Genomic DNA, 24,653 nt, shown 5'->3' with positions numbered 1-24,653 from the left:
TTTAATTACAACAGTCAAAGCGGGGAGCTCCCTGTCTTCCATTCCAGCATTTGTGACCCCAAGGCATCATGGTAAATGCAGTCATTAGCACAAATTTGAATAGAGTTTTGAATGGTTTTCACCATAAGTTGGTGCGGAAAGTGCTGTATCTTCGGACACGTGTTTCTGGCTATTTGGCCGTCATCAGCAAAGAGCAACGTGTAGCTGGCGGGGTTGCTTGAAATGCCGCCTTGAAAGTATTCACAGGTTTAAGTACCACTCAAGAAGGCACACAGGTGCTTCACCCGAGCTCGTCAGCTCAGAGGCTCACGGGAGCCTTAATTACAACAGTCAAAGCGGGGAGCACCCTGTCTTCCATTCCAGCATTTGTGACCCCAAGGCATCATGGTAAATGCAGTCATTAGCACAAATTTGAATAGAGTTTTGAAAGGTTTTCACCATAAGTTGGTGCGGCAAGTGCTGTATCTTCGGACACGTGTTTCTGGCTATTTGGCCGTCATCAGCAAAGAGCAACGTGTAGCTGGCGGGGTTGCTTGAAATGCCGCCTTGAAAGTATTCACAGGTTTAAGTACCACTCAAGAAGGCGCACAGGTGCTTCACCCGAGCTCGTCAGCTCAGAGGGTCACGGGAGCCTTAATTACAACAGTCAAAGCGGGGAGCACCCTGTCTTCCATTCCAGCATTTGTGACCCCAAGGCATCATGGTAAATGCAGTCATTAGCACAAATTTGAATAGAGTTTGGAATGGTTTTCACCATAAGTTGGTGCGGAAAGTGCTGTATCTTCGGACACGTGTTTCTGGCTATTTGGCCGTTATCAGCAAAGAGCAACGTGTAGCTGGCGGGGTTGCTAGAAATGCCACCTTGAAAGTATTCACAGGTTTAAGTACCACTCAAGAAGGCGCACAGGTGCTTCACCCGAGCTCGTCAGCTCAGAGGCTCACGGGAGCCTTAATTACAACAGTCAAAGCGGGGAGCACCCTGTCTTCCATTCCAGCATTTGTGACCCCAAGGCATCATGGTAAATGCAGTCATTAGCACGAATTTGAATAGAGTTTTGAAAGGTTTTCACCATAAGTTGGTGCGGCAATTGCTGTATCTTCGGACACGTGTTTCTGGCTATTTGGCCGTCATCAGCAAAGAGCAACGTGTAGCTGGTGGCGTTGCTTGAAATGCCGCCTTGAAAGTATTCACAGGTTTAAGTACCACTCAAGAAGGCGCACAGGTGCTTCACCCGAGCTCGTCAGCTCAGAGGCTCACGGGAGCCTTAATTACAACAGTCAAAGCGGGGAGCACCCTGTCTTCCATTCCAGCATTTGTGACCCCAAGGAATCATGGTAAATGCAGTCATTAGCACGAATTTGAATAGAGTTTTGAAAGGTTTTCACCATAAGTTGGTGCGGCAAGTGCTGTATCTTCGGACACGTGTTTCTGGCTATTTGGCCATCAGAAGCAAAGAGCAACGTGTAGCTGGCGGCGTTGCTTGAAATGCCGCCTTGAAAGTATTCACAGGTTTAAGTACCACTCAAGAAGGCGCACAGGTGCTTCACCCGAGCTCGTCAGCTCAGAGGGTCACGGGAGCTTTAATTACAACAGTCAAAGCGGGGAGCTCCCTGTCTTCCATTCCAGCATTTGTGACCCCAAGGCATCATGGTAAATGCAGTCATTAGCACAAATTTGAATAGAGTTTTGAATGGTTTTCACCATAAGTTGGTGCGGAAAGTGCTGTATCTTCGGACACGTGTTTCTGGCTATTTGGCCGTCATCAGCAAAGAGCAACGTGTAGCTGGCGGGGTTGCTTGAAATGCCGCCTTGAAAGTATTCACAGGTTTAAGTACCACTCAAGAAGGCACACAGGTGCTTCACCCGAGCTCGTCAGCTCAGAGGCTCACGGGAGCCTTAATTACAACAGTCAAAGCGGGGAGCACCCTGTCTTCCATTCCAGCATTTGTGACCCCAAGGCATCATGGTAAATGCAGTCATTAGCACAAATTTGAATAGAGTTTTGAAAGGTTTTCACCATAAGTTGGTGCGGCAAGTGCTGTATCTTCGGACACGTGTTTCTGGCTATTTGGCCGTCATCAGCAAAGAGCAACGTGTAGCTGGCGGGGTTGCTTGAAATGCCGCCTTGAAAGTATTCACAGGTTTAAGTACCACTCAAGAAGGCGCACAGGTGCTTCACCCGAGCTCGTCAGCTCAGAGGCTCACGGGAGCCTTAATTACAACAGTCAAAGAGGGGAGCACCCTGTTTTCCATTCCAGCATTTGTGACCCCAAGGAATCATGGTAAATGCAGTCATTAGCACGAATTTGAATAGAGTTTTGAAAGGTTTTCACCATAAGTTGGTGCGGCAAGTGCTGTATCTTCAGACACGTGTTTCTGGCTATTTGGCCGTCATCAGCAAAGAGCAACGTGTAGCTGGCGGGGTTGCTTGAAATGTCGCCTTGAAAGTATTCACAGGTTTAAGTACCACTCAAGAAGGCGCACAGGTGCTTCACCCGAGCTCGTCAGCTCAGAGGCTCACGGGAGCCTTAATTACAACAGTCAAAGTGGGGAGCACCCTGTCTTCCATTCCAGCATTTGTGACCCCAAGGCATCATGGTAAATGCAGTCATTAGCACAAATTTGAATAGATTTTTGAAAGGTTTTCACCATCAGTTGGTGCGGCAAGTGCTGTATTTTCGGACACGTGTTTCTGGCTATTTGGCCGTCATCAGCAAAGAGCAACGTGTAGCTGGCGGGGTTGCTTGAAATGCCGCCTTGAAAGTATTCACAGGTTTAAGTACCACTCAAGAAGGCGCACAGGTGCTTCACCCGAGCTCGTCAGCTCAGAGGGTCACGGGAGCTTTAATTACAACAGTCAAAGCGGGGAGCTCCCTGTCTTCCATTCCAGCATTTGTGACCCCAAGGCATCATGGTAAATGCAGTCATTAGCACAAATTTGAATAGAGTTTTGAATGGTTTTCACCATAAGTTGGTGCGGCAAGTGCTGTATTTTCGGACACGTGTTTCTGGCTATTTGGCCGTCATCAGCAAAGAGCAACGTGTAGCTGGCGGGGTTGCTTGAAATGCCGCCTTGAAAGTATTCACAGGTTTAAGTACCACTCAAGAAGGCGCACAGGTGCTTCACCCGAGCTCGTCAGCTCAGAGGGTCACGGGAGCTTTAATTACAACAGTCAAAGCGGGGAGCTCCCTGTCTTCCATTCCAGCATTTGTGACCCCAAGGCATCATGGTAAATGCAGTCATTAGCACAAATTTGAATAGAGTTTTGAATGGTTTTCACCATAAGTTGGTGCGGAAAGTGCTGTATCTTCGGACACGTGTTTCTGGCTATTTGGCCGTCATCAGCAAAGAGCAACGTGTAGCTGGCGGGGTTGCTTGAAATGCCGCCTTGAAAGTATTCACAGGTTTAAGTACCACTCAAGAAGGCACACAGGTGCTTCACCCGAGCTCGTCAGCTCAGAGGCTCACGGGAGCCTTAATTACAACAGTCAAAGCGGGGAGCACCCTGTCTTCCATTCCAGCATTTGTGACCCCAAGGCATCATGGTAAATGCAGTCATTAGCACAAATTTGAATAGAGTTTTGAAAGGTTTTCACCATAAGTTGGTGCGGCAAGTGCTGTATCTTCGGACACGTGTTTCTGGCTATTTGGCCGTCATCAGCAAAGAGCAACGTGTAGCTGGCGGGGTTGCTTGAAATGCCGCCTTGAAAGTATTCACAGGTTTAAGTACCACTCAAGAAGGCGCACAGGTGCTTCACCCGAGCTCGTCAGCTCAGAGGGTCACGGGAGCCTTAATTACAACAGTCAAAGCGGGGAGCACCCTGTCTTCCATTCCAGCATTTGTGACCCCAAGGCATCATGGTAAATGCAGTCATTAGCACAAATTTGAATAGAGTTTGGAATGGTTTTCACCATAAGTTGGTGCGGAAAGTGCTGTATCTTCGGACACGTGTTTCTGGCTATTTGGCCGTTATCAGCAAAGAGCAACGTGTAGCTGGCGGGGTTGCTAGAAATGCCACCTTGAAAGTATTCACAGGTTTAAGTACCACTCAAGAAGGCGCACAGGTGCTTCACCCGAGCTCGTCAGCTCAGAGGCTCACGGGAGCCTTAATTACAACAGTCAAAGCGGGGAGCACCCTGTCTTCCATTCCAGCATTTGTGACCCCAAGGCATCATGGTAAATGCAGTCATTAGCACGAATTTGAATAGAGTTTTGAAAGGTTTTCACCATAAGTTGGTGCGGCAATTGCTGTATCTTCGGACACGTGTTTCTGGCTATTTGGCCGTCATCAGCAAAGAGCAACGTGTAGCTGGTGGCGTTGCTTGAAATGCCGCCTTGAAAGTATTCACAGGTTTAAGTACCACTCAAGAAGGCGCACAGGTGCTTCACCCGAGCTCGTCAGCTCAGAGGCTCACGGGAGCCTTAATTACAACAGTCAAAGCGGGGAGCACCCTGTCTTCCATTCCAGCATTTGTGACCCCAAGGAATCATGGTAAATGCAGTCATTAGCACGAATTTGAATAGAGTTTTGAAAGGTTTTCACCATAAGTTGGTGCGGCAAGTGCTGTATCTTCGGACACGTGTTTCTGGCTATTTGGCCATCAGAAGCAAAGAGCAACGTGTAGCTGGCGGCGTTGCTTGAAATGCCGCCTTGAAAGTATTCACAGGTTTAAGTACCACTCAAGAAGGCGCACAGGTGCTTCACCCGAGCTCGTCAGCTCAGAGGCTCACGGGAGCCTTAATTACAACAGTCAAAGAGGGGAGCACCCTGTTTTCCATTCCAGCATTTGTGACCCCAAGGAATCATGGTAAATGCAGTCATTAGCACGAATTTGAATAGAGTTTTGAAAGGTTTTCACCATAAGTTGGTGCGGCAAGTGCTGTATGTTCAGACACGTGTTTCTGGCTATTTGGCCGTCATCAGCAAAGAGCAACGTGTAGCTGGCGGGGTTGCTTGAAATGCCGCCTTGAAAGTATTCACAGGTTTAAGTACCACTCAAGAAGGCGCACAGGTGCTTCACCCGAGCTCGTCAGCTCAGAGGCTCACGGGACCCTTAATTACAACAGTCAAAGTGGGGAGCACCCTGTCTTCCATTCCAGCATTTGTCACCCCAAGGCATCATGGTGAATGCAGTCATTAGCACAAATTTGAAAAGAGTCTTGAAAGGTTTTCACCATAAGTTGGTGCGGCAAGTGCTGGATCTTCGGACACGTGTTTCTGGCTATTTGGCCATCATCAGCAAAGAGCAACGTGTAGCTGGCGGGGTTGCTTGAAATGCCGCCTTGAAAGTATTCACAGGTTTAAGTACCACTCAAGAAGGCGCACAGGTGCTTCACCCGAGCTCGTCAGCTCAGAGGCTCACGGGAGCTTTAATTACAACAGTCAAAGCGGGGAGCACCCTGTCTTCCATTCCAGCATTTGTGACCCCAAGGCATCATGGTAAATGCAGTCATTAACACAAATTTGAATAGATTTTTGAAAGGTTTTCACCATAAGTTGGTGCGGCAAGTGCTGTATTTTCGGACACGTGTTTCTGGCTATTTGGCCGTCATCAGCAAAGAGCAACGTGTAGCTGGCGGGGTTGCTTGAAATGCCGCCTTGAAAGTATTCACAGGTTTAAGTACCACTCAAGAAGGCGCACAGGTGCTTCACCCGAGCTCGTCAGCTCAGAGGGTCACGGGAGCTTTAATTACAACAGTCAAAGCGGGGAGCTCCCTGTCTTCCATTCCAGCATTTGTGACCCCAAGGCATCATGGTAAATGCAGTCATTAGCACAAATTTGAATAGAGTTTTGAATGGTTTTCACCATAAGTTGGTGCGGAAAGTGCTGTATCTTCGGACACGTGTTTCTGGCTATTTGGCCGTCATCAGCAAGGAGCAACGTGTAGCTGGCGGGGTTGCTTGAAATGCCGCCTTGAAAGTATTCACAGGTTTAAGTACCACTCAAGAAGGCGCACAGGTGCTTCACCCGAGCTCGTCAGCTCAGAGGCTCACGGGAGCCTTAATTACAACAGTCAAAGCGGGGAGCACCCTGTCTTCCATTCCAGCATTTGTGACCCCAAGGCATCATGGTAAATGCAGTCATTAGCACAAATGTGAAAAGAGTTTTGAAAGGTTTTCACCATAAGTTGGTGCGGCAAGTGCTGTATCTTCGGACACGTGTTTCTGGCTATTTGGCCGTCATCAGCAAAGAGCAGCGTGTAGCTGGTGGGGTTGCTTGAAATGCCGCCTTGAAAGTATTCACAGGTTTAAGTACCACTCAAGAAGGCGCACAGGTGCTTCACCCGATCTCGTCAGCTCAGAGGCTCACGGGAGCCTTAATTACAACAGTCAAAGCGGGGAGCACCCTGTCTTCCATTCCAGCATTTGAGACCCCAAGGCATCATGGTAAATGCAGTCATTAGCATGAATTTGAATAGAGTTTTGAAAGGTTTTCACCATAAGTTGGTGCGGCAAGTGCTGTATCTTCGGACACGTGTTTCTGGCTATTTGGCCGTCATCAGCAAAGAGCAACGTGTAGATGGCGGGGTTGCTTGAAATGCTGCCTTGAAAGTATTCACAGGTTTAAGTACCACTCAAGACGGCGCACAGGTGCTTCACCCGAGCTCGTCAGCTCAGAGGCTCACGGAGCCTTAATTACAACAGTCAAAGTGGGGAGCACCCTGTCTTCCATTCCAGCATTTGTGACCCCAAGGCATCATGGTAAATGCAGTCATTAGCACAAATTTGAATAGAGTTTTGAAAGGTTCTCACCATATGTTGGTGCGGCAAGTGCTGTATCTTCGGACACGTGTTCCTGGCTATTTGGCCGTCATCAGCAAAGAGCAGCGTGTAGCTGGCGGGGTGGCTTGAAATGCCGCCTTGAAAGTATTCACAGGTTTAAGTACCACTCAAGAAGGCGCACAGGTGCTTCACCCGAGCTCGTCAGCTCAGAGGCTCACGGGAGCCTTAATTACAACAGTCAAAGCGGGGAGCACCCTGTCTTCCATTCCAGCATTTGTGACCCCAAGGCATCATGGTAAATGCAGTCATTAGTACGAATTTGAATAGAGTTTTGAAAGGTTTTCACCATAAGTTGGTGCTGCAAGTGCTGTATCTTCAGACACGTGTTTCTGGCTATTTGGCCGTCATCAGCAAAGAGCAGCGTGTAGCTGGCGGGGTTGCTTGAAATGCCGCCTTGAAAGTATTCACAGGTTTAAGTACCACTCAAGAAGGCGCACAGGTGCTTCACCCGATCTCGTCAGCTCAGAGGCTCACGGGAGCCTTAATTACAACAGTCAAAGCGGGGAGCACCCTGTCTTCCATTCCAGCATTTGTGACCCCAAGGCATCATGGTAAATGCAGTCATTAGCACGAATTTGAATAGAGTTTTGAAAGGTTTTCACCATAAGTTGGTGCGGCAAGTGCTGTATCTTCGGACACGTGTTTCTGGCTATTTGGCCGTCATCAGCAAAGAGCAACGTGTAGCTGGCGGGGTTGCTTGAAATGCCGCCTTGAAAGTATTCACAGGTTTAAGTACCACTCAAGAAGGCGTACAGGTGCTTCACCCGACCTCGTCAGCTCAGAGGCTCACGTGAGACTTAATTACAACAGTCAAAGCGGGGAGCACCCTGTCTTCCATTCCAGCATTTGTGACCCCAAGGAATCATGGTAAATGCAGTCATTAGCACGAATTTGAATAGAGTTTTGAAAGGTTTTCACCATAAGTTGGTGCGGCAAGTGCTGTATCTTCGGACACGTGTTTCTGGCTATTTGGCCGTCATCAGCAAAGAGCAACGTGTAGCTGGCGGGGTTGCTTGAAATGCCGACTTGAAAGTATTCACAGGTTTAAGTACCACTCAAGAAGGCGCACAGGTGCTTCACCCGAGCTCGTCAGCTCAGAGGCTCACGGGAGCCTTAATTACAACAGTCAAAGTGGGGAGCACCCTGTCTTCCATTCCAGCATTTGTCACCCCAAGGCATCATGGTGAATGCAGTCATTAGCACGAATTTGAATAGAGTCTTGAAAGGTTTTCATCATAAGTTGGTGCGGCAAGTGCTGTATCTTCGGACACGTGTTTCTGGCTATTTGGCCATCATCAGCAAAGAGCAACGTGTAGCTGGCGGGGTTGCTTGAAATGCCGCCTTGAAAGTATTCACAGGTTTAAGTACCACTCAAGAAGGCGCACAGGTGCTTCACCCGAGCTCGTCAGCTCAGAGGCTCACGGGAGCCTTAATTACAACAGTCAAAGCGGGGAGCACCCTGTCTTCCATTCCAGCATTTGTGACCCCAAGGCATCATGGTAAATGCAGTCATTAGCACAAATTTGAATAGAGTTTTGAAAGGTTTTCACCATAAGTTGGTGCTGCAAGTGCTGTATCTTCGAACACGTGTTTCTGGCTATTTGGCCGTCATCAGCAAAGAGCAACGTGTAGCTGGCGGGGTTGCTTGAAATGCCGCCTTGAAAGTATTCACAGGTTTAAGTACCACTCAGGAAGGCGCACAAGTGCTTCACCCGAGGTCGTCAGCTCAGAGGGTCACGGGAGCCTTAATTACAACAGTCAAAGCGGGGAGCACCCTGTCTTCCATTCCAGCATTTGTGACCCCAAGGCATCATGGTAAATGCAGTCATTAGCACAAATTTGAATAGAGTTTTGAATGGTTTTCACCATAAGTTGGTGCGGAAAGTGCTGTATCTTCGGACACGTGTTTCTGGCTATTTGGCCGTCATCAGCAAAGAGCAACGTGTAGCTGGCGGGGTGGCTTGAAATGCCGCCTTGAAAGTATTCACAGGTTTAAGTACCACTCAAGAAGGCGCACAGGTGCTTCACCCGAGCTCGTCAGCTCAGAGGCTCACGGGAGCCTTAATTACAACAGTCAAAGCGGGGAGCACCCTGTCTTCCATTCCAGCATTTGTGACCCCAAGGCATCATGGTAAATGCAGTCATTAGCACAAATTTGAATAGATTTTTGAAAGGTTTTCACCATAAGTTGGTGCGGCAAGTGCTGTATTTTCAGACACGTGTTTCTGGCTATTTGGCCGTCATCAGCAAAGAGCAACGTGTAGCTGGCGGGGTTGCTTGAAATGCCGCCTTGAAAGTATTCACAGGTTTAAGTACCACTCAAGATGGCGCACAGGTGCTTCACCCGAGCTCGTCAGCTCAGAGGGTCACGGAAGCCTTAATTACAACAGTCAAAGCGGGGAGCACCCTGTCTTCCATTCCAGCATTTGTGACCCCAAGGCATTATGGTAAATGCAGTCATTAGCACAAATTTGAATAGAGATTTGAATGGTTTTCACCATAAGTTGGTGCGGAAAGTGCTGTATCTTCGGACACGTGTTTCTGGCTATTTGGCCGTCATCAGCAAAGGGCAACATGTAGCTGGCGGGGTTGCTTGAAATGACGCCTTGAAAGTATTCACAGGTTTAAGTACCACTCAAGAAGGCGCACAGGTGCTTCACCCGAGCTCGTCAGCTCAGAGGGTCACGGGAGCCATAATTACAACAGTCAAAGCGGGGAGCACCCTGTCTTCCATTCCAGCATTTGTGACCCCAAGGCATCATGGTAAATGCAGTCATTAGCACAAATTTGAATAGAGTTTGGAATGGTTTTCACCATAAGTTGGTGCGGAAAGTGCTGTATCTTCGGACACGTGTTTCTGGCTATTTGGCCGTTATCAGCAAAGAGCAACATGTAGCTGGCGGGGTTGCTAGAAATGCCGCCTTGAAAGTATTCACAGGTTTAAGTACCACTCAAGAAGGCGCACAGGTGCTTCACCCGAGCTCGTCAGCTCAGAGGCTCACGGGAGCCTTAATTACAACAGTCAAAGCGGGGAGCACCCTGTCTTCCATTCCAGCATTTGTGACCCCAAGGCATCATGGTAAATGCAGTCATTAGCACGAATTTGAATAGAGTTTTGAAAGGTTTTCACCATAAGTTGGTGCGGCAAGTGCTGTATCTTCGGACACGTGTTTCTGGCTATTTGGCCGTCATCAGCAAAGAGCAACGTGTAGCTGGCGGCGTTGCTTGAAATGCCGCCTTGAAAGTATTCACAGGTTTAAGTACCACTCAAGAAGGCGCACAGGTGCTTCACCCGAGCTCGTCAGCTCAGAGGCTCACGGGAGCCTTAATTACAACAGTCAAAGCGGGGAGCACCCTGTCTTCCATTCCAGCATTTGTGACCCCAAGGAATCATGGTAAATGCAGTCATTAGCACGAATTTGAATAGAGTTTTGAAAGGTTTTCACCATAAGTTGGTGCGGCAAGTGCTGTATCTTCGGACACGTGTTTCTGGCTATTTGGCCATCATCAGCAAAGAGCAACGTGTAGCTGGCGGCGTTGCTTGAAATGCCGCCTTGAAAGTATTCACAGGTTTAAGTACCACTCAAGAAGGCGCACAGGTGCTTCACCCGAGCTCGTCAGCTCAGAGGCTCACGGGAGCCTTAATTACAACAGTCAAAGCGGGGAGCACCCTGTCTTCCATTCCAGCATTTGTGACCCCAAGGCATCATGGTAAATGCAGTCATTAGCACAAATTTGAATAGATTTTTGAAAGGTTTTCACCATAAGTTGGTGCGGCAAGTGCTGTATTTTCGGACACGTGTTTCTGGCTATTTGGCCGTCATCAGCAAAGAGCAACGTGTAGCTGGCGGGGTTGCTTGAAATGCCGCCTTGAAAGTATTCACAGGTTTAAGTACCACTCAAGAAGGCGCACAGGTGCTTCACCCGAGCTCGTCAGCTCAGAGGCTCACGGGAGCCTTAATTACAACAGTCAAAGCGGGGAGCACCCTGTCTTCCATTCCAGCATTTGTGACCCCAAGGCGTCATGGTAAATGCAGTCATTAGCACAAATTTGAATAGAGTTTTGAAAGGTTTTCACCATAAGTTGGTGCGGCAAGTGCTGTATCTTCGGACACGTGTTTCTGGCTATTTGGCCGTCATCAGCAAAGAGCAACGTGTAGCTGGCGGGGTTGCTTGAAATGCCGCCTTGAAAGTATTCACAGGTTTAAGTACCACTCAAGAAGGCGCACAGGTGCTTCACCCGAGCTCGTCAGCTCAGAGGGTCACGGGAGCCTTAATTACAACAGTCAAAGCGGGGAGCACCCTGTCTTCCATTCCAGCATTTGTGACCCCAAGGCATCATGGTAAATGCAGTCATTAGCACAAATTTGAATAGAGTTTGGAATGGTTTTCACCATAAGTTGGTGCAGAAAGTGCTGTATCTTCGGACACGTGTTTCTGGCTATTTGGCCGTTATCAGCAAAGAGCAACGTGTAGCTGGCGGGGTTGCTAGAAATGCCACCTTGAAAGTATTCACAGGTTTAAGTACCACTCAAGAAGGCGCACAGGTGCTTCACCCGAGCTCGTCAGCTCAGAGGCTCACGGGAGCCTTAATTACAACAGTCAAAGCGGGGAGCACCCTGTCTTCCATTCCAGCATTTGTGACCCCAAGGCATTATGGTAAATGCAGTCATTAGCACAAATTTGAATAGAGATTTGAATGGTTTTCACCATAAGTTGGTGCGGAAAGTGCTGTATCTTCGGACACGTGTTTCTGGCTATTTGGCCGTCATCAGCAAAGGGCAACATGTAGCTGGCGGGGTTGCTTGAAATGACGCCTTGAAAGTATTCACAGGTTTAAGTACCACTCAAGAAGGCGCACAGGTGCTTCACCCGAGCTCGTCAGCTCAGAGGGTCACGGGAGCCATAATTACAACAGTCAAAGCGGGGAGCACCCTGTCTTCCATTCCAGCATTTGTGACCCCAAGGCATCATGGTAAATGCAGTCATTAGCACAAATTTGAATAGAGTTTGGAATGGTTTTCACCATAAGTTGGTGCGGAAAGTGCTGTATCTTCGGACACGTGTTTCTGGCTATTTGGCCGTTATCAGCAAAGAGCAACGTGTAGCTGGTGGGGTTGCTAGAAATGCCGCCTTGAAAGTATTCACAGGTTTAAGTACCACTCAAGAAGGCGCACAGGTGCTTCACCCGAGCTCGTCAGCTCAGAGGCTCACGGGAGCCTTAATTACAACAGTCAAAGCGGGGAGCACCCTGTCTTCCATTCCAGCATTTGTGACCCCAAGGCATCATGGTAAATGCAGTCATTAGCACGAATTTGAATAGAGTTTTGAAAGGTTTTCACCATAAGTTGGTGCGGCAAGTGCTGTATCTTCGGACACGTGTTTCTGGCTATTTGGCCGTCATCAGCAAAGAGCAACGTGTAGCTGGCGGGGTTGCTTGAAATGCCGCCTTGAAAGTATTCACAGGTTTAAGTACCACTCAAGAAGGCGCACAGGTGCTTCACCCGAGCTCGTCAGCTCAGAGGCTCACGGGACCCTTAATTACAACAGTCAAAGTGGGGAGCACCCTGTCTTCCATTCCAGCATTTGTCACCCCAAGGCATCATGGTGAATGCAGTCATTAGCACAAATTTGAAAAGAGTCTTGAAAGGTTTTCACCATAAGTTGGTGCGGCAAGTGCTGGATCTTCGGACACGTGTTTCTGGCTATTTGGCCATCATCAGCAAAGAGCAACGTGTAGCTGGCGGGGTTGCTTGAAATGCCGCCTTGAAAGTATTCACAGGTTTAAGTACCACTCAAGAAGGCGCACAGGTGCTTCACCCGAGCTCGTCAGCTCAGAGGCTCACGGGAGCTTTAATTACAACAGTCAAAGCGGGGAGCACCCTGTCTTCCATTCCAGCATTTGTGACCCCAAGGCATCATGGTAAATGCAGTCATTAACACAAATTTGAATAGATTTTTGAAAGGTTTTCACCATAAGTTGGTGCGGCAAGTGCTGTATTTTCGGACACGTGTTTCTGGCTATTTGGCCGTCATCAGCAAAGAGCAACGTGTAGCTGGCGGGGTTGCTTGAAATGCCGCCTTGAAAGTATTCACAGGTTTAAGTACCACTCAAGAAGGCGCACAGGTGCTTCACCCGAGCTCGTCAGCTCAGAGGGTCACGGGAGCTTTAATTACAACAGTCAAAGCGGGGAGCTCCCTGTCTTCCATTCCAGCATTTGTGACCCCAAGGCATCATGGTAAATGCAGTCATTAGCACAAATTTGAATAGAGTTTTGAATGGTTTTCACCATAAGTTGGTGCGGAAAGTGCTGTATCTTCGGACACGTGTTTCTGGCTATTTGGCCGTCATCAGCAAGGAGCAACGTGTAGCTGGCGGGGTTGCTTGAAATGCCGCCTTGAAAGTATTCACAGGTTTAAGTACCACTCAAGAAGGCGCACAGGTGCTTCACCCGAGCTCGTCAGCTCAGAGGCTCACGGGAGCCTTAATTACAACAGTCAAAGCGGGGAGCACCCTGTCTTCCATTCCAGCATTTGTGACCCCAAGGCATCATGGTAAATGCAGTCATTAGCACAAATGTGAAAAGAGTTTTGAAAGGTTTTCACCATAAGTTGGTGCGGCAAGTGCTGTATCTTCGGACACGTGTTTCTGGCTATTTGGCCGTCATCAGCAAAGAGCAGCGTGTAGCTGGTGGGGTTGCTTGAAATGCCGCCTTGAAAGTATTCACAGGTTTAAGTACCACTCAAGAAGGCGCACAGGTGCTTCACCCGATCTCGTCAGCTCAGAGGCTCACGGGAGCCTTAATTACAACAGTCAAAGCGGGGAGCACCCTGTCTTCCATTCCAGCATTTGAGACCCCAAGGCATCATGGTAAATGCAGTCATTAGCATGAATTTGAATAGAGTTTTGAAAGGTTTTCACCATAAGTTGGTGCGGCAAGTGCTGTATCTTCGGACACGTGTTTCTGGCTATTTGGCCGTCATCAGCAAAGAGCAACGTGTAGATGGCGGGGTTGCTTGAAATGCTGCCTTGAAAGTATTCACAGGTTTAAGTACCACTCAAGACGGCGCACAGGTGCTTCACCCGAGCTCGTCAGCTCAGAGGCTCACGGAGCCTTAATTACAACAGTCAAAGTGGGGAGCACCCTGTCTTCCATTCCAGCATTTGTGACCCCAAGGCATCATGGTAAATGCAGTCATTAGCACAAATTTGAATAGAGTTTTGAAAGGTTCTCACCATATGTTGGTGCGGCAAGTGCTGTATCTTCGGACACGTGTTCCTGGCTATTTGGCCGTCATCAGCAAAGAGCAGCGTGTAGCTGGCGGGGTGGCTTGAAATGCCGCCTTGAAAGTATTCACAGGTTTAAGTACCACTCAAGAAGGCGCACAGGTGCTTCACCCGAGCTCGTCAGCTCAGAGGCTCACGGGAGCCTTAATTACAACAGTCAAAGCGGGGAGCACCCTGTCTTCCATTCCAGCATTTGTGACCCCAAGGCATCATGGTAAATGCAGTCATTAGTACGAATTTGAATAGAGTTTTGAAAGGTTTTCACCATAAGTTGGTGCTGCAAGTGCTGTATCTTCAGACACGTGTTTCTGGCTATTTGGCCGTCATCAGCAAAGAGCAGCGTGTAGCTGGCGGGGTTGCTTGAAATGCCGCCTTGAAAGTATTCACAGGTTTAAGTACCACTCAAGAAGGCGCACAGGTGCTTCACCCGATCTCGTCAGCTCAGAGGCTCACGGGAGCCTTAATTACAACAGTCAAAGCGGGGAGCACCCTGTCTTCCATTCCAGCATTTGTGACCCCAAGGCATCATGGTAAATGCAGTCATTAGCACGAATTTGAATAGAGTTTTGAAAGGTTTTCACCATAAGTTGGTGCGGCAAGTGCTGTATCTTCGGACACGTGTTTCTGGCTATTTGGCCGTCATCAGCAAAGAGCAACGTGTAGCTGGCGGGGTTGCTTGAAATGCCGCCTTGAAAGTATTCACAGGTTTAAGTACCACTCAAGAAGGCGTACAGGTGCTTCACCCGACCTCGTCAGCTCAGAGGCTCACGTGAGACTTAATTACAACAGTCAAAGCGGGGAGCACCCTGTCTTCCATTCCAGCATTTGTGACCCCAAGGAATCATGGTAAATGCAGTCATTAGCACGAATTTGAATAGAGTTTTGAAAGGTTTTCACCATAAGTTGGTGCGGCAAGTGCTGTATCTTCGGACACGTGTTTCTGGCTATTTGGCCGTCATCAGCAAAGAGCAACGTGTAGCTGGCGGGGTTGCTTGAAATGCCGACTTGAAAGTATTCACAGGTTTAAGTACCACTCAAGAAGGCGCACAGGTGCTTCACCCGAGCTCGTCAGCTCAGAGGCTCACGGGAGCCTTAATTACAACAGTCAAAGTGGGGAGCACCCTGTCTTCCATTCCAGCATTTGTCACCCCAAGGCATCATGGTGAATGCAGTCATTAGCACGAATTTGAATAGAGTCTTGAAAGGTTTTCATCATAAGTTGGTGCGGCAAGTGCTGTATCTTCGGACACGTGTTTCTGGCTATTTGGCCATCATCAGCAAAGAGCAACGTGTAGCTGGCGGGGTTGCTTGAAATGCCGCCTTGAAAGTATTCACAGGTTTAAGTACCACTCAAGAAGGCGCACAGGTGCTTCACCCGAGCTCGTCAGCTCAGAGGCTCACGGGAGCCTTAATTACAACAGTCAAAGCGGGGAGCACCCTGTCTTCCATTCCAGCATTTGTGACCCCAAGGCATCATGGTAAATGCAGTCATTAGCACAAATTTGAATAGAGTTTTGAAAGGTTTTCACCATAAGTTGGTGCTGCAAGTGCTGTATCTTCGAACACGTGTTTCTGGCTATTTGGCCGTCATCAGCAAAGAGCAACGTGTAGCTGGCGGGGTTGCTTGAAATGCCGCCTTGAAAGTATTCACAGGTTTAAGTACCACTCAGGAAGGCGCACAAGTGCTTCACCCGAGGTCGTCAGCTCAGAGGGTCACGGGAGCCTTAATTACAACAGTCAAAGCGGGGAGCACCCTGTCTTCCATTCCAGCATTTGTGACCCCAAGGCATCATGGTAAATGCAGTCATTAGCACAAATTTGAATAGAGTTTTGAATGGTTTTCACCATAAGTTGGTGCGGAAAGTGCTGTATCTTCGGACACGTGTTTCTGGCTATTTGGCCGTCATCAGCAAAGAGCAACGTGTAGCTGGCGGGGTGGCTTGAAATGCCGCCTTGAAAGTATTCACAGGTTTAAGTACCACTCAAGAAGGCGCACAGGTGCTTCACCCGAGCTCGTCAGCTCAGAGGCTCACGGGAGCCTTAATTACAACAGTCAAAGCGGGGAGCACCCTGTCTTCCATTCCAGCATTTGTGACCCCAAGGCATCATGGTAAATGCAGTCATTAGCACAAATTTGAATAGATTTTTGAAAGGTTTTCACCATAAGTTGGTGCGGCAAGTGCTGTATTTTCAGACACGTGTTTCTGGCTATTTGGCCGTCATCAGCAAAGAGCAACGTGTAGCTGGCGGGGTTGCTTGAAATGCCGCCTTGAAAGTATTCACAGGTTTAAGTACCACTCAAGATGGCGCACAGGTGCTTCACCCGAGCTCGTCAGCTCAGAGGGTCACGGAAGCCTTAATTACAACAGTCAAAGCGGGGAGCACCCTGTCTTCCATTCCAGCATTTGTGACCCCAAGGCATTATGGTAAATGCAGTCATTAGCACAAATTTGAATAGAGATTTGAATGGTTTTCACCATAAGTTGGTGCGGAAAGTGCTGTATCTTCGGACACGTGTTTCTGGCTATTTGGCCGTCATCAGCAAAGGGCAACATGTAGCTGGCGGGGTTGCTTGAAATGACGCCTTGAAAGTATTCACAGGTTTAAGTACCACTCAAGAAGGCGCACAGGTGCTTCACCCGAGCTCGTCAGCTCAGAGGGTCACGGGAGCCATAATTACAACAGTCAAAGCGGGGAGCACCCTGTCTTCCATTCCAGCATTTGTGACCCCAAGGCATCATGGTAAATGCAGTCATTAGCACAAATTTGAATAGAGTTTGGAATGGTTTTCACCATAAGTTGGTGCGGAAAGTGCTGTATCTTCGGACACGTGTTTCTGGCTATTTGGCCGTTATCAGCAAAGAGCAACATGTAGCTGGCGGGGTTGCTAGAAATGCCGCCTTGAAAGTATTCACAGGTTTAAGTACCACTCAAGAAGGCGCACAGGTGCTTCACCCGAGCTCGTCAGCTCAGAGGCTCACGGGAGCCTTAATTACAACAGTCAAAGCGGGGAGCACCCTGTCTTCCATTCCAGCATTTGTGACCCCAAGGCATCATGGTAAATGCAGTCATTAGCACGAATTTGAATAGAGTTTTGAAAGGTTTTCACCATAAGTTGGTGCGGCAAGTGCTGTATCTTCGGACACGTGTTTCTGGCTATTTGGCCGTCATCAGCAAAGAGCAACGTGTAGCTGGCGGCGTTGCTTGAAATGCCGCCTTGAAAGTATTCACAGGTTTAAGTACCACTCAAGAAGGCGCACAGGTGCTTCACCCGAGCTCGTCAGCTCAGAGGCTCACGGGAGCCTTAATTACAACAGTCAAAGCGGGGAGCACCCTGTCTTCCATTCCAGCATTTGTGACCCCAAGGAATCATGGTAAATGCAGTCATTAGCACGAATTTGAATAGAGTTTTGAAAGGTTTTCACCATAAGTTGGTGCGGCAAGTGCTGTATCTTCGGACACGTGTTTCTGGCTATTTGGCCATCATCAGCAAAGAGCAACGTGTAGCTGGCGGCGTTGCTTGAAATGCCGCCTTGAAAGTATTCACAGGTTTAAGTACCACTCAAGAAGGCGCACAGGTGCTTCACCCGAGCTCGTCAGCTCAGAGGCTCACGGGAGCCTTAATTACAACAGTCAAAGCGGGGAGCACCCTGTCTTCCATTCCAGCATTTGTGACCCCAAGGCATCATGGTAAATGCAGTCATTAGCACAAATTTGAATAGATTTTTGAAAGGTTTTCACCATAAGTTGGTGCGGCAAGTGCTGTATTTTCGGACACGTGTTTCTGGCTATTTGGCCGTCATCAGCAAAGAGCAACGTGTAGCTGGCGGGGTTGCTTGAAATGCCGCCTTGAAAGTATTCACAGGTTTAAGTACCACTCAAGAAGGCGCACAGGTGCTTCACCCGAGCTCGTCAGCTCAGAGGCTCACGGGAGCCTTAATTACAACAGTCAAAGCGGGGAGCACCCTGTCTTCCATTCCAGCATTTGTGACCCCAAGGCGTCATGGTAAATGCAGTCATTAGCACAAATTTGAATAGAGTTTTGAAAGGTTTTCACCATAAGTTGGTGCGGCAAGTGCTGTATCTTCGGACACGTGTTTCTGGCTATTTGGCCGTCATCAGCAAAGAGCAACGTGTAGCTGGCGGGGTTGCTTGAAATGCCGCCTTGAAAGTATTCACAGGTTTAAGTACCACTCAAGAAGGCGCACAGGTGCTTCACCCGAGCTCGTCAGCTCAGAGGGTCACGGGAGCCTTAATTACAACAGTCAAAGCGGGGAGCACCCTGTCTTCCATTCCAGCATTTGTGACCCCAAGGCATCATGGTAAATGCAGTCATTAGCACAAATTTGAATAGAGTTTGGAATGGTTTTCACCATAAGTTGGTGCAGAAAGTGCTGTATCTTCGGACACGTGTTTCTGGCTATTTGGCCGTTATCAGCAAAGAGCAACGTGTAGCTGGCGGGGTTTGCTAGAAATGCCACCTTGAAAGTATTCACAGGTTTAAGTACCACTCAAGAAGGCGCACAGGTGCTTCACCCGAGCTCGTCAGCTCAGAGGCTCACGGGAGCCTTAATTACAACAGTCAAAGCGGGGAGCACCCTGTCTTCCATTCCAGCATTTGTGACCCCAAGGCATTATGGTAAATGCAGTCATTAGCACAAATTTGAATAGAGATTTGAATGGTTTTCACCATAAGTTGGTGCGGAAAGTGCTGTATCTTCGGACACGTGTTTCTGGCTATTTGGCCGTCATCAGCAAAGGGCAACATGTAGCTGGCGGGGTTGCTTGAAATGACGCCTTGAAAGTATTCACAGGTTTAAGTACCACTCAAGAAGGCGCACAGGTGCTTCACCCGAGCTCGTCAGCTCAGAGGGTCACGGGAGCCATAATTACAACAGTCAAAGCGGGGAGCACCCTGTCTTCCATTCCAGCATTTGTGACCCCAAGGCATCATGGTAAATGCAGTCATTAGCACAAATTTGAATAGAGTTTGGAATGGTTTTCACCATAAGTTGGTGCGGAAAGTGCTGTATCTTCGGACACGTGTTTCTGGCTATTTGGCCGTTATCAGCAAAGAGCAACGTGTAGCTGGTGGGGTTGCTAGAAATGCCGCCTTGAAAGTATTCACAGGTTTAAGTACCACTCAAGAAGGCGCACAGGTGCTTCACCCGAGCTCGTCAGCTCAGAGGCTCACGGGAGCCTTAATTACAACAGTCAAAGCGGGGAGCACCCTGTCTTCCATTCCAGCATTTGTGACCCCAAGGCATCATGGTAAATGCAGTCATTAGCACGAATTTGAATAGAGTTTTGAAAGGTTTTCACCATAAGTTGGTGCGGCAAGTGCTGTATCTTCGGACACGTGTTTCTGGCTATTTGGCCGTCATCAGCAAAGAGCAACGTGTAGCTGGCGGCGTTGCTTGAAATGCCGCCTTGAAAGTATTCACAGGTTTAAGTACCACTCAAGAAGGCGCACAGGTGCTTCACCCGAGCTCGTCAGCTCAGAGGCTCACGGGAGCCTTAATTACAACAGTCAAAGCGGGGAGCACCCTGTCTTCCATTCCAGCATTTGTGACCCCAAGGAATCATGGTAAATGCAGTCATTAGCACGAATTTGAATAGAGTTTTGAAAGGTTTTCACCATAAGTTGGTGCGGCAAGTGCTGTATCTTCGGACACGTGTTTCTGGCTATTTGGCCATCATCAGCAAAGAGCAACGTGTAGCTGGCGGCGTTGCTTGAAATGCCGCCTTGAAAGTATTCACAGGTTTAAGTACCACTCAAGAAGGCGCACAGGTGCTTCACCCGAGCTCGTCAGCTCAGAGGCTCACGGGAGCCTTAATTACAACAGTCAAAGCGGGGAGCACCCTGTCTTCCATTCCAGCATTTGTGACCCCAAGGCATCATGGTAAATGCAGTCATTAGCACAAATTTGAATAGATTTTTGAAAGGTTTTCACCATAAGTTGGTGCGGCAAGTGCTGTATTTTCGGACACGTGTTTCTGGCTATTTGGCCGTCATCAGCAAAGAGCAACGTGTAGCTGGCGGGGTTGCTTGAAATGCCGCCTTGAAAGTATTCACAGGTTTAAGTACCACTCAAGAAGGCGCACAGGTGCTTCACCCGAGCTCGTCAGCTCAGAGGGTCACAGGAGCTTTAATTACAACAGTCAAAGCTGGGAGCTCCCTGTCTTCCATTCCAGCATTTGTGACCCCAAGGCATCATGGTAAATGCAGTCATTAGCACAAATTTGAATAGAGTTTTGAATGGTTTTCACCATAAGTTGGTGCGGAAAGTGCTGTATCTTCGGACACGTGTTTCTGGCTATTTGGCCGTCATCAGCAAAGAGCAACGTGTAGCTGGCGGGGTTGCTTGAAATGCCGCCTTGAAAGTATTCACAGGTTTAAGTACCACTCAAGAAGGCGCACAGGTGCTTCACCCGAGCTCGTCAGCTCAGAGGCTCACGGGAGCCTTAATTACAACAGTCAAAGCGGGGAGCACCCTGTCTTCCATTCCAGCATTTGTGACCCCAAGGCGTCATGGTAAATGCAGTCATTAGCACAAATTTGAATAGAGTTTTGAAAGGTTTTCACCATAAGTTGGTGCGGCAAGTGCTGTATCTTCGGACACGTGTTTCTGGCTATTTGGCCGTCATCAGCAAAGAGCAACGTGTAGCTGGCGGGGTTGCTTGAAATGCCGCCTTGAAAGTATTCACAGGTTTAAGTACCACTCAAGAAGGCGCACAGGTGCTTCACCCGAGCTCGTCAGCTCAGAGGGTCACGGGAGCCTTAATTACAACAGTCAAAGCGGGGAGCACCCTGTCTTCCATTCCAGCATTTGTGACCCCAAGGCATCATGGTAAATGCAGTCATTAGCACAAATTTGAATAGAGTTTGGAATGGTTTTCACCATAAGTTGGTGCAGAAAGTGCTGTATCTTCGGACACGTGTTTCTGGCTATTTGGCCGTTATCAGCAAAGAGCAACGTGTAGCTGGCGGGGTTGCTAGAAATGCCACCTTGAAAGTATTCACAGGTTTAAGTACCACTCAAGAAGGCGCACAGGTGCTTCACCCGAGCTCGTCAGCTCAGAGGCTCACGGGAGCCTTAATTACAACAGTCAAAGCGGGGAGCACCCTGTCTTCCATTCCAGCATTTGTGACCCCAAGGCATCATGGTAAATGCAGTCATTAGCACGAATTTGAATAGAGTTTTGAAAGGTTTTCACCATAAGTTGGTGCGGCAAGTGCTGTATCTTCGGACACGTGTTTCTGGCTATTTGGCCGTCATCAGCAAAGAGCAACGTGTAGCTGGTGGCGTTGCTTGAAATGCCGCCTTGAAAGTATTCACAGGTTTAAGTACCACTCAAGAAGGCGCACAGGTGCTTCACCCGAGCTCGTCAGCTCAGAGGCTCACGGGAGCCTTAATTACAACAGTCAAAGCGGGGAGCACCCTGTCTTCCATTCCAGCATTTGTGACCCCAAGGAATCATGGTAAATGCAGTCATTAGCACGAATTTGAATAGAGTTTTGAAAGGTTTTCACCATAAGTTGGTGCGGCAAGTGCTGTATCTTCGGACACGTGTTTCTGGCTATTTGGCCATCATCAGCAAAGAGCAACGTGTAGCTGGCGGCGTTGCTTGAAATGCCGCCTTGAAAGTATTCACAGGTTTAAGTACCACTCAAGAAGGCGCACAGGTGCTTCACCCGAGCTCGTCAGCTCAGAGGCTCACGGGAGCCTTAATTACAACAGTCAAAGAGGGGAGCACCCTGTTTTCCATTCCAGCATTTGTGACCCCAAGGAATCATGGTAAATGCAGTCATTAGCACGAATTTGAATAGAGTTTTGAAAGGTTTTCACCATAAGTTGGTGCGGCAAGTGCTGTATCTTCAGACACGTGTTTCTGGCTATTTGGCCGTCATCAGCAAAGAGCAACGTGTAGCTGGCGGGGTTGCTTGAAATGCCGCCTTGAAAGTATTCACAGGTTTAAGTACCACTCAAGAAGGCGCACAGGTGCTTCACCCGAGCTCGTCAGCTCAGAGGCTCACGGGACCCTTAATTACAACAGTCAAAGTGGGGAGCACCCTGTCTTCCATTCCAGCATTTGTCACCCCAAGGCATCATGGTGAATGCAGTCATTAGCACAAATTTGAAAAGAGTCTTGAAAGGTTTTCACCATAAGTTGGTGCGGCAAGTGCTGTATCTTCGGACACGTGTTTCTGGCTATTTGGCCATCATCAGCAAAGAGCAACGTGTAGCTGGCGGGGTTGCTTGAAATGCCGCCTTGAAAGTATTCACAGGTTTAAGTACCACTCAAGAAGGCGCACAGGTGCTTCACCCGAGCTCGTCAGCTCAGAGGCTCACGGGAGCCTTAATTACAACAGTCAAAGCGGGGAGCACCCTGTCTTCCATTCCAGCATTTGTGACCCCAAGGCATCATGGTAAATGCAGTCATTAGCACAAATTTGAATAGATTTTTGAAAGGTTTTCACCATAAGTTGGTGCGGCAAGTGCTGTATCTTCGGACACGTGTTTCTGGCTATTTGGCCGTCATCAGCAAGGAGCAACGTGTAGGTAGCGGGGTTGCTTGAAATGCCGCCTTGAAAGTATTCACAGGTTTAAGTACCACTCAAGAAGGCGCACAGGTGCTTCACCCGAGCTCGTCAGCTCAGAGGCTCACGGGAGCCTTAATTACAACAGTCAAAGCGGGGAGCACCCTGTCTTCCATTCCAGCATTTGTGACCCCAAGGCATCATGGTAAATGCAGTCATTAGCACGAATTTGAATAGAGTTTTGAAAGGTTTTCACCATAAGTTGGTGCGGCAAGTGCTGTATCTTCGGACACGTGTTTCTGGCTATTTGGCCGTCATCAGCAAAGAGCAACGTGTAGCTGGCGGCGTTGCTTGAAATGCCGCCTTGAAAGTATTCACAGGTTTAAGTACCACTCAAGAAGGCGCACAGGTGCTTCACCCGAGCTCGTCAGCTCAGAGGCTCACGGGAGCCTTAATTACAACAGTCAAAGCGGGGAGCACCCTGTCTTCCATTCCAGCATTTGTGACCCCAAGGAATCATGGTAAATGCAGTCATTAGCACGAATTTGAATAGAGTTTTGAAAGGTTTTCACCATAAGTTGGTGCGGCAAGTGCTGTATCTTCGGACACGTGTTTCTGGCTATTTGGCCATCATCAGCAAAGAGCAACGTGTAGCTGGCGGCGTTGCTTGAAATGCCGCCTTGAAAGTATTCACAGGTTTAAGTACCACTCAAGAAGGCGCACAGGTGCTTCACCCGAGCTCGTCAGCTCAGAGGCTCACGGGAGCCTTAATTACAACAGTCAAAGCGGGGAGCACCCTGTCTTCCATTCCAGCATTTGTGACCCCAAGGCATCATGGTAAATGCAGTCATTAGCACAAATTTGAATAGATTTTTGAAAGGTTTTCACCATAAGTTGGTGCGGCAAGTGCTGTATTTTCGGACACGTGTTTCTGGCTATTTGGCCGTCATCAGCAAAGAGCAACGTGTAGCTGGCGGGGTTGCTTGAAATGCCGCCTTGAAAGTATTCACAGGTTTAAGTACCACTCAAGAAGGCGCACAGGTGCTTCACCCGAGCTCGTCAGCTCAGAGGGTCACAGGAGCTTTAATTACAACAGTCAAAGCTGGGAGCTCCCTGTCTTCCATTCCAGCATTTGTGACCCCAAGGCATCATGGTAAATGCAGTCATTAGCACAAATTTGAATAGAGTTTTGAATGGTTTTCACCATAAGTTGGTGCGGAAAGTGCTGTATCTTCGGACACGTGTTTCTGGCTATTTGGCCGTCATCAGCAAAGAGCAACGTGTAGCTGGCGGGGTTGCTTGAAATGCCGCCTTGAAAGTATTCACAGGTTTAAGTACCACTCAAGAAGGCGCACAGGTGCTTCACCCGAGCTCGTCAGCTCAGAGGCTCACGGGAGCCTTAATTACAACAGTCAAAGCGGGGAGCACCCTGTCTTCCATTCCAGCATTTGTGACCCCAAGGCGTCATGGTAAATGCAGTCATTAGCACAAATTTGAATAGAGTTTTGAAAGGTTTTCACCATAAGTTGGTGCGGCAAGTGCTGTATCTTCGGACACGTGTTTCTGGCTATTTGGCCGTCATCAGCAAAGAGCAACGTGTAGCTGGCGGGGTTGCTTGAAATGCCGCCTTGAAAGTATTCACAGGTTTAAGTACCACTCAAGAAGGCGCACAGGTGCTTCACCCGAGCTCGTCAGCTCAGAGGGTCACGGGAGCCTTAATTACAACAGTCAAAGCGGGGAGCACCCTGTCTTCCATTCCAGCATTTGTGACCCCAAGGCATCATGGTAAATGCAGTCATTAGCACAAATTTGAATAGAGTTTGGAATGGTTTTCACCATAAGTTGGTGCAGAAAGTGCTGTATCTTCGGACACGTGTTTCTGGCTATTTGGCCGTTATCAGCAAAGAGCAACGTGTAGCTGGCGGGGTTGCTAGAAATGCCACCTTGAAAGTATTCACAGGTTTAAGTACCACTCAAGAAGGCGCACAGGTGCTTCACCCGAGCTCGTCAGCTCAGAGGCTCACGGGAGCCTTAAT

This window comes from Pleurodeles waltl, chromosome 9 (assembly GCF_031143425.1).
Source record: "Pleurodeles waltl isolate 20211129_DDA chromosome 9, aPleWal1.hap1.20221129, whole genome shotgun sequence".
NCBI lineage: Eukaryota > Metazoa > Chordata > Amphibia > Caudata > Salamandridae > Pleurodeles > Pleurodeles waltl.
The sequence above is the reverse complement of the archived record's forward strand: the minus strand, read 5'-3'. Positions refer to the sequence as shown.